This window comes from Dromaius novaehollandiae, chromosome 5 (assembly GCF_036370855.1).
Source record: "Dromaius novaehollandiae isolate bDroNov1 chromosome 5, bDroNov1.hap1, whole genome shotgun sequence".
NCBI classification, from domain to species: domain Eukaryota; kingdom Metazoa; phylum Chordata; class Aves; order Casuariiformes; family Dromaiidae; genus Dromaius; species Dromaius novaehollandiae.
In genome coordinates, this window is record NC_088102.1 from 60340888 (window position 1) to 60351006 (window position 10119).

A 10119-nucleotide genomic window follows, 5' to 3' on the forward strand; every position below is an offset into this window, starting at 1 on the left:
TGGAAATCATCCTTTAAAAAGCCCTATTTTTTAAAACAAAAAGTCTATTTTATTTAAAATACTTGCTAGTCACAAGTTTTAATATCATACCACAGAAATTTTAGATATGGAAAGGACGTAGTCTGTCATTCTGCTTATATTCTTCCTCATTCTGTCACCATACCTTTATTAATGCTTTGCTAATATGTTTGGTTTTTTTCTTTTAAAAAAAGCTTCTGATACCCAGAGTTAATTTATAAAAGGATAGCTTCAAATAAATAGCGTATATAAAATGAGGGCTCAGTCCACTTTAGACTAGGCAGCCTTCTTCACTCAGGCAGAACTTCTACCAAAATTAGTTCAGTTCAGCAGTGTTCAGCTCAGAATCAGGTTAGCCTGAGTGCAAAACTATAGCCTGCCCTAGGAAAGCTGCTTTACTGATCTATACTAATGGCATTGACTGGCAAAGATAATGAAGCCAAAGCCCATTTATGTTTTAGCTGGAAAAAAGGAGGAACAGGGAATCTTTCCTGCTCCTTGGATTCCCAAGAGAGGAACATCAAAAGGACATGTTTTCCACCTATTTCTTAGCCTTTGTTTGGATTTGTTGCCTACACCAATGGGGAAGGGAGGAGATGGGCTGGCCCCTTACTGAAATCTGTGAGCGGGAGGGCAGGCCCTGCCAGGGCATGACGTGGGGCTGGGGGATGCCTGTGCCTAGCTAGCCTGTTGCAGCCCCTCGCTGTGACTTATTCAGCAAAGTGGTGAATAGGCCTTAAATTCCAAGTTTTGGACTAACGTTCTTCTTATGAGTGGTTGCTCAGAAGTAGTCAGGTAAAGTGGAAGAAATAAAGATCAACTAATGATGGGCTGTGGGCAGTGTTGGTACAGTTCTTTTTCTCAGAAAATACTATTCCAAATAAGATTTTAGTATATATGTAATAGATTGGGATTCAGGCTAAGATGATGACTAGAAAGGGAGTTATATTGTCAGTTACTTTTATTAAAACTTTTATTCAGCTACAGATTTACAGATGTGAAACCATAAATGAGACCGTCCTCTGACTAGGCTTTGCTTGCAAATGCCATGTTACAGAGGTAAGCTGTCTGTGACATTCTCTACCTGGGGCTAGTGGCAGATCAAGCAGGTAGTTTCTGTTGCTGTTGACACTGATGCAGTATTGTCTCTTCCTCATATCTTCAATGTACCTTGTCAGTAAAAATATGATAATTCCCTCCACACTCACCTTGAGGTAGTTCTCCAAGGCATCGGCAGGATGGTGAGTCACTTTCCTTGCTCCCAGCAGAACGGCCACTTGCAGCTACACTAGCTTATGTCCAAGTTATTGCTGATGTTCTGCATGGATGATGTGCAGAGCTGCTACAGTCATCTGCTTGAGTTATGCATAACTGAAGCAATTGAGGATAGCAGACAAAAAGCAGTCTTCCCATCTAGATTCTTTACATTCAGTATATTAGATGGCCAGAAACTTCTGTACATTTCATTCTAAAAGCACTCTTTTTTAGTCTTTGTGTTATATGAAGAGATGCTTAAGAGGAGAGGATTTTTAAGCACCTATTATGATTTTCTAGAAATTTTAGCAAGCAATAGGGGAACAATAGGATCTTAACATGACCAATACCAAGGAACATTCACTAAAAATGAAATAGGAAGGATTTGTATGCAAAGCCCACAGTTCTGGCGATAGAAAAGGGACCTTAAAGAGAGAGTGGAAATTACTTAAGAAATATCCCTGCCCGTGTCAGTTCTTCAAACAGTCGAGAGTAGAATTAGTGTCATGGCTCACACCAGCCCAACTTTCAGCCTTGCATGGGGAATATATGGCTGTATAGGCAGGATAGCCTCAGGGTGAGAGGGGTGTAGCTGAAGTGTACTGGGCTGCAGCTGTTTTCCAGGACCTGCAAGGGGCTCTGAGAAACAAAGTATAAGATGGTGCTAACCAAGCCTGTACCAGGGTATAGGAAGAAACACATACTTACCAGAGCCTGAAAAGGTGGTTTCTGAAGCACTTTTCTCCTGCTCCATTTTTGTCCTGAGCACCTCATTTGGAATGGAAACAATTTCTTATCTAACTCTAACTGCAAAAAAGTTGCTCAAGGGCAATCAGTGTGTGGGTAGGATCTGAAAGCTTTGATTACCAGATGAAAACTGATCTTGCACGTTGCTATAGCAAATGGTGGCAACAGGAATTGCCATAGGAAATGCTGTAGCAACGGTGGGAAGAAATTTCAAGATTCTTATTTTAAAGATGATACCTTATTTTCATGCATATTTTTTAGATTCTTAGTTTTCTTCATGTTCTAGTGTTCTGCAGTCACTATACTCTTCAGACAAAACTTGGGAGGAGGAATCTGTCTCAACATGACGTGACAGGTCTGTGACATCCATGTGTGAACATTATTTTCCAGAAATGAAAAACAGTGCATTAAAGAAGCCTTATTCATGTGCTATACCAATCGCTCCCTGACAGTCTCCCTTATAGGTCACAGAGAGGCTGTTAGGGATGATGATGAACCGTGCTAGTCCTTTTACTAGTATAACAGGAATTAACAGCTCCGATAAATGTATTATTATGTAGCCATTAGGTATTAGTTATAAAACTTTAATGTCTGCATGATTACTTGTAAATGGATTTGGAAGGCAGCTAAATTGGTTATTTATTGACTGTACCAAACAGCATTATTTATTGACTTGGCTCAGTAAGCTCAATTTTTTCTTTTAAGCTCAAATGAGATTCTGTTTTTAATGGTCTAGCCAGTGTGCAAGTTGATTTAGGAAAACAAAGTTTTTCTAAAGAACTGCTAAACTTACAGTAAAAATTATTTTAGAATTAACCAAGTTTCTCTTTCCTTCCGGATCTACTAACTAATTATTTTTAAATGTGGTTGTGAGACAAAAGTCTGAGGAACTGGAGAAGCTGGTTCTGGCTACATTGAAATACTGCCTCCAGGTAGCATGCAGTCCTGTGAGTCATCAGTAGACAAGGCTATCAGGCCTTTGCAGACTGTAGCAACGTAAAGTTAGAGCACACATCACATTTGTCTTGTCTCTTTGCCTGGTAGATTGTTTGTTGTTTCAGGTTGCTACAATACTTCAAAGGACTGAAGCAAGTAAACAAGTTTAATTTCATGGGATGTAGTCTTTCCATTTAAGTTGATTGTATTTATCTTCACAATATAAAAACTAATTTTAGTCTGATTATTTTCTTGAAAAGAAAGGCTGAGGGAACAGCCTACAGATTTAATTCTAATATAAAGAAAGGAAAGGCAAAGAAAATACTGAACTAAAGCTATCATGTTCCAGAGTTCAGCGTTTCCTTCTTCAGTAACGTGCATTTGGTGCTACAGATAGACACTGCACGTGCATACACCCCTAGAGTATCGGAGGGAAAAGGGATTGTCATGTCAATAGCATTTTATCATTCTTGAAATATATTGTGTTGTTCTTAAATAGAAAAGACTGCTGACTTTTGTGAACTTAAGAAGGACTTTGGCAAGCTCTTGTGTTTTGGGGTTTTATCCTTTTGTTAAGTAGTAAAAATACATTCCTCTTGTGAAGCAGATCAGCATTGTTTGGCTTCTATTTTTGGTGACTACAGAGTTCAAACTTCTAATTAAATATAGCATAAAAATTTCTACAAATTGTTGCAGAAAGGGGTAGAGAGTTGACATGACAGTGAAAAGACAGGACTTCATGAAGCTGAGCATATTAAAGACTTTCAAGAGGTCAGAGTGTGTGGGAAAGCTAATTGGGATCAAACTTTAAAAGGTGCTGCAGAACTTAAACAAGCTGTTGGATGTGATGTTCTGGCAGGGTGAAGCTGCATTGCCTTCATTCTTGTTCTCCATTCTGCTCTGTTCCACTGCTTTTGCACTGCAGCAGGAGACACAGCAAAGGCCATACTGTGATGTACTCCTGACTATCGCAACGGACATAGTAACAACCATCACTGCTTTAAAGACAAAAACAACCTCAAGGACAAAAGACCAATATTACAAGACCAACCACATGTGATTGATGTCTTTTTATTTCCCTGGGGCTGCAGATAAGGTTGTGAAACATGTGACTGACTTGTTTCTACAGCCATGGCTCTTGGGAAAAGATTTGGAGGCCTACAGAAGATCTCCATGTGTGACTGGGATATCGCTGAACCTCCATGAGTGCTTGGACTTTTCCTTGCTGCATTCGTCAGTACACAGTGAAAGATGAAAAGCAGGTCTGGTTTTCCAGCCATAAAGATACTTAGAAAACATTGGAAATTTTTCAACTAAATGCTTTGTCTTTTTAATTAAAGACTAAAGTTTTTACAGGACAGAATCAATTTCAACAGAAAAACAAAAGAAATTTATATTTTTAAATAATGTTTCAATGCTGTTGAAATCCCCCCCCCCTTTTTTTGAATGAAAACCTACTATCAGTCACGTTCTAAACATTTTTGTTTCCATGTTCAAGTGAACATGGAGCAAAAAACAACGCTCTAAATCCAAGTCAAATATTTTCAGGTCATTGAAACAGAACATTCATCTGAACTGCTTTCTTCTCCACCCCGACTTCTGTCTCCGAAATGTCTTCTGTTGTCCTATTCTAATAACTCCTAAAAGCAAGATCTCTAATACTTATGTAATGGATAAAGCTTTGAGGTTTTACCTAGGAAGAGATTTGCTCATTACAAAAATATAATTAAATGTGAATGAGAAGAACTGACTTCATCCCTTGAAAACCATTATTTTATGTTACAGATGCACACAGGCTTGAATGTCTGTGCAGCTGTAAATTGTCTGGTGCAGGCTGCTAGATGATACCTATCCTTTTCCATTGCAGCTTGCTTTCTCTATTTCACAGTATAGAGGAGTTAACTAGGAAATGTCCTGTTAAATTTGCAAGGATGGGAAGAAGGAAGGAGAAACTCTAGACAGAAGAGGGACAACATGTCTATAACAGTGTCTTGCAAAGAAAAAAAAAGAAAAGGCAGGTAGTATGACAGTGATGTATTTAGAGGGAGACAGATAAGTACTTAAGTGACTTTTTGGGGAATACAGAGAAATTAAACATATTAACAGCATTTTATATCTTGTACAAACAGTTACAGACATTGGTAGCTTTCTGAATTTCAGTAAATATAGAAGTACCCAGTGATTATTCAGGGGGTCTCTTGGCAATGCAAAGAATATTGTTTCTGCTGTGTGGCTGGAGGATCCTTTCTTGTCTTAATGCATTGTAGCACTAGTTTTCGCTCCTTTGTACTGGCTTCCTTCTGTTTTAAACTGAGCAAAGTGTAGTAAAAACCACGTGGGTACTCCCTACTGACTACAGTGAGCGCACCCAGCACTAATGTTAGGAGGATCTGTCACCATAATTCAAGGACTGTGTCAGCTACTTGCAAATCATATCAGTCAGATTCTCCATGGACTGCTGACAGAAAGGAAAATATAACATATGCTGTATTCACAAGTATGTATATTTTCAGCTCTGCATCAGAGCTTGTTGCCCATTATTTGCTTGTAGTTCACTGTTAAGGCTTGAGGAACATTTTCTAGATTTACAGCTCTATTAAACTGATAAATCAATCACTTGTGTGAGGAGAGGCAGTTTGTTGGCAGTTGCTTTTCCAACACACTGCCTCCCACAACTGTTTTCACAGATCCTCAAGGGTATGGTAAGGGAGAGGAAGCTTTCCCATAACTTAATTTTTAAAACATAAAACCTGTTTCTGGTGCTCTGAGTAACTTTGAGAATCTTCTTGAAGAGCTGTCATCTGTTAATCCAACATTTAACTTGCTTTGCTTTTATACTGCTGTTTAACAGGATAGCTGCATGATGGCACAAGAAGTAAAAAACATTTTTAAAGTCCATTTCAGGCTTTTTAAATTCTCATTCCCAAAGGGGAGAAATCAAACCAAATGCTCTTGGTAGTTACCCAGAATATTTTTGCTCCAGTGTTTAAGTTGCTTTACCATTGTACTCCAGGGTTTTCATGTCTGTTCTTTGATTGCACGCTTATTTCTGGAATAAAAGTAACAGGATGATTCTTTTTAGAAGTGTCTTGGGATTTTTGTTTGATACGATGCTTAAGTTGACTCTACTGACCGTTGATTTAAGTAGCGGTAGAGGAAATTCTTTTTACCAAGCAGTAGCTAAGTGGTCTGAATGAAATTAGTAGAGTTCACCATACTCTGCAGGAGACCTCCAAACTCCAGTTGAGAGTTGTGGAAGAACAGTGCTAGGGTCTGAAGCAGTGCAGAGGTCTCTCTGAGAAAGCAGTGTTCTAAGTTTTCTTGCTGGAGCTTGTTTTCCAACAGTGGATGATACAGACACAGAAAAGGGAAGTTCTCTTCTTGTAATGTAGATGAAACAAACATGGCCAGATTCCTTTTGTTAACACAATTATCTTTGTATAGCAAAGTAAGAAGAATCACATATACTGTTCTGTCTTTTCTAAAACTAGTAGTCTTTTCCTTAGATGCTACAGAGAACGTTGATGGTGTTAAATTTTATTATTCTGATCTACCAGTTTTGTCAAAATAAGCTTACTGTTACATGTTGCCTCGTAGTTAGAATAATGCGTTTGTACAGACTTTATTGAAGTTACTCTTCTTTTGTATGGGTGTAACTGATGGGAGACCAGGCTGAGCATCTTGAAAAGAGAGTGCAAAAACAGAAAATGTAGAGAGGAAGCATGTATGCAGACAGCTTTCAGGTTTCATATGTAACTAAGTTTATGTTAATGTATGTTTCATCACTTGTCATAATCTCAGGATGAATCCTTTCATTCTTCACAGGATTTAAATACAATTAATCTGAGCTTTTGTGTGGCTTCTGCAATAACACTGCAAAGGAAACAAATGAGTGTAATGCACGTTATTATTTTCTGTGATTGCAGAGAGAGACTGTTACTGGTCCCTTCTTTGTATTTGACATACAATTCACTTCTCTAATACTTGCCTGTGCCAGTGCCTCCAGTGTTCTGTGGTAGACAAAACTGCATCTCCAGGTAAATGTCACTTTCAGCAGGGCCATTAGAATATTGCAGAGAGCAAGCAGGAATGCGTCTCTTGATCTCCTGATAGATGGGCCGTGCCAGTATTATAGATTGTGAAACCTATAATGAAAATGCTTAGAACAGTGTGCTTAGTGACTGTAGTTTCCTTATTTAGGCAGTCATTCAGAGTATTTGGATGGAGTCTGTTTGTTCTTTGTAATACAAAAGTAGAATTTGAGAAAAATTTAAATTGGTAAAAATGTACATGTCTGAATGAGGCAGGATGAAAGAGAAGAAAAATACCTCCAAAAGGAAAATTCTAGTCTGCTGCAATAAAGTAATGTTTTGTACTGATATACTTGTGCACAAGCCTTGCTTAACTTTCATATCCAGTTGAGTCTGGTAGTTCTTATTTAGATGAACTTCCAGGGATGACAATAAGATGCTCAGCACTTCCGAAAATCAGGAGCATACATAAGAGTTTGTCTAACTTTCAGTAGCCTGCTATGAATAATTTGTCCTCTGTGATAATAATATAGAGTATTTTGAATTCTGAATGTTTCATTTCACTACATGAAAATGCATCTTTAGAGAGAGGGTTGTTTTTAAACCCTCTTCTGTTCTGCCTCTTCGCTCAGCTGCTCTGTTACTGTCTGTCCTAAACTGACTCTCTTTACACTATGCAGTGAATTATACAGTTGTTCCTTTTCCCTGAAGATGGAACACAAGAAACTCGATTTACTGATTTACAAGATCTGCCTGGTTCTGGTGTGCCTTTGCAACTGCATTACTGGTGAAAGTGTTAGAAGAGGCTAATCAGAGGTAGTCACTATTTATATTTGGTACATGGCATATGATAACCTGCATGAGCTGCATCTTTTGCTGTCTTTACTGCTTTTAAAACAGAATCTTTCACTTTCCTGTCATTATTGGAGATATTATTTCCATAGGTGGGAACTGAGAAACTGAGGTCTTGTTATGGGACAATGTTATTCACTCTGATGAAACATTTAGGCAGTGGTGACCCAATTACTTTAACGTAGCTTAACCCTGAGCTGTTGCTGAAAGAAGAATTTAGCCTTTATTCTGTTGCTTTCTGTGTGCTGGTGTTAGCTTTTGTGCTAAACACATTAGCTGCACAGAGTAACCAACCATCTATAAAACAAGTTGATGAAATGGGGTGTTTGACTGGCCTGAGCTCATCCCCCAGCCACATGAATACCAGAGCTTACACAGAGAAGGTGATGGGACTGTGTGGCTGCGCTCAAGGCAAAGGGGAGATGATGGAATCTTGTTTGTGGAGAATTGTATCACTGTGGCATAAGAAACATTGAGTTCTGCTGGGTAAAGAAAGATGTCAGGGAGAAATGGTTTTTATGGCACTAACCACTTCTGGACATACAGCATACAAACAATATGTGTATTTTGAGGGTTATATGAAAACTCTAAACCTGGATAGAAAGACTTGAATTTGAGAGAGTAAGAGCTGCTTACTGGGAGTAAAACGGATTTTGCAGAAAGACTGAAAACTTCACTGAAACTTGCAGTTCGTAAAACTCTTGAATACATTAGTTTCATTCTTTGAATCAATATGTATACGTCCAAGAAAATCCTTCCTTTAGGGTGTATAGCCATGATGCTGAAGTCAAAACATGCACAGGTGAGAGATGATGGACTCGCTAAGCTTTATTAGATGTGTGATGCTTGAGAGGAAGGGGCACAGATTATGATTAATTTAATTTTATGGATCAGTAAGTACGTTTTCCAGTTGCATAACGAGCACTTCAAAACTGATCAGTCTTGCTGCAGTGTAGATTTCAGATTCACTATTGCTTAAAGCACCTAGCACTGCTTGCAGTTACTGCCCTGGAAAATGTCACTTTTCAAATACATTGTCAGATTGCAGGTCATATGTGAATCAAAGTACAGTTAATCTCTTAAATAGACTAGATACTTTCTTGCAAAACTTCTTGTAATTATCCTTGGCCCATGAATGCAAACCATGACATTAAGACACAAACTTGCCTTCAAAGTTGCAAATATTCTTGTTGTTGTCTTGGAATCTGTGGCATTTTTAAGTGAGAGCCTAGAAGGAATAAAGCGCTTGTCACATCAAACAATACAATCAGTTTTTTATTTATGTTTTCTCCATTCAGATGCTTAGTTTATAGCATTGTCTAGTCCAGGTGTGATGGTGTGTCTGTGACATTTCTCTGACATGAAGATGACACCATTAACTCTTTTCTGTCTTTCAGAACTCTTCCTGCAGATTTTGATTCCCTTACCTATTTTCACTGCTTTGTGCAGTAAAAGGGGTATTCAGTCTTGTGGGAAGATTGCATGTAAATGGAGTAATGAAACTCTGTTTCCTTCTCCTTTGATAATAGGACCAGTCAGTTTTCTTAGATGCAGTGGCAATGTAGGGGCTGCACCCCCATCACAATAACATTGCTGCCCCTGCTTCCCTAGTGAGAGCAAAGATAGAGAACTTCTTTTCCCGTTGCACAATTTGAAAAGTTGATTCATTACCCAAACAACTGGGCTTAGGCTCAGGAAAATGTTTGGCATTTGGAATCCAAGAGTTTGTATTCATTTTCTATTTATATTCCAACCATCGTTTTCCTCAGCCAAGGAGTGTTGTTTGGATCATTTTGATGTGTTCCTCATGAAAATATCTGGAAGCACTACTGAATCAGCACAAGTAATCAGAGCAAAAATCACTCAGTGGGAAAGGTGTAGGTGACCGCTGAAGGCCTACAAAGGGAAGAAGTTCTAAAAGGGAATATAAAAGATTCAGAGGAAAGAAAGAGCCTACAAAAGAAGTTACCTCCAAGAAACTTTGTGTTCTGCTGAATCAACCCATGCTCATCAATATAATTTCCTATTTAATGTGCTGATGTTTGTTTTTTAAATAAAAATCTGTTTTGATTAACTAAAGCCTGCTTTGATTTACTTATGAGAAAAAAAAAATCTACATTAAGTACCAACCCTAGGAGCAGCAAAAATTCAAAGTGATTTTGAGACCTCCTATCTGAAGGAGGGGAACGCTCTCCTTCCTATTACCTCATCCAGAGACAGACATCGCTTGATCAGGTGCTATGGAAATCCTTTTTCTGTTGCAACAGATACTCCAAACCAC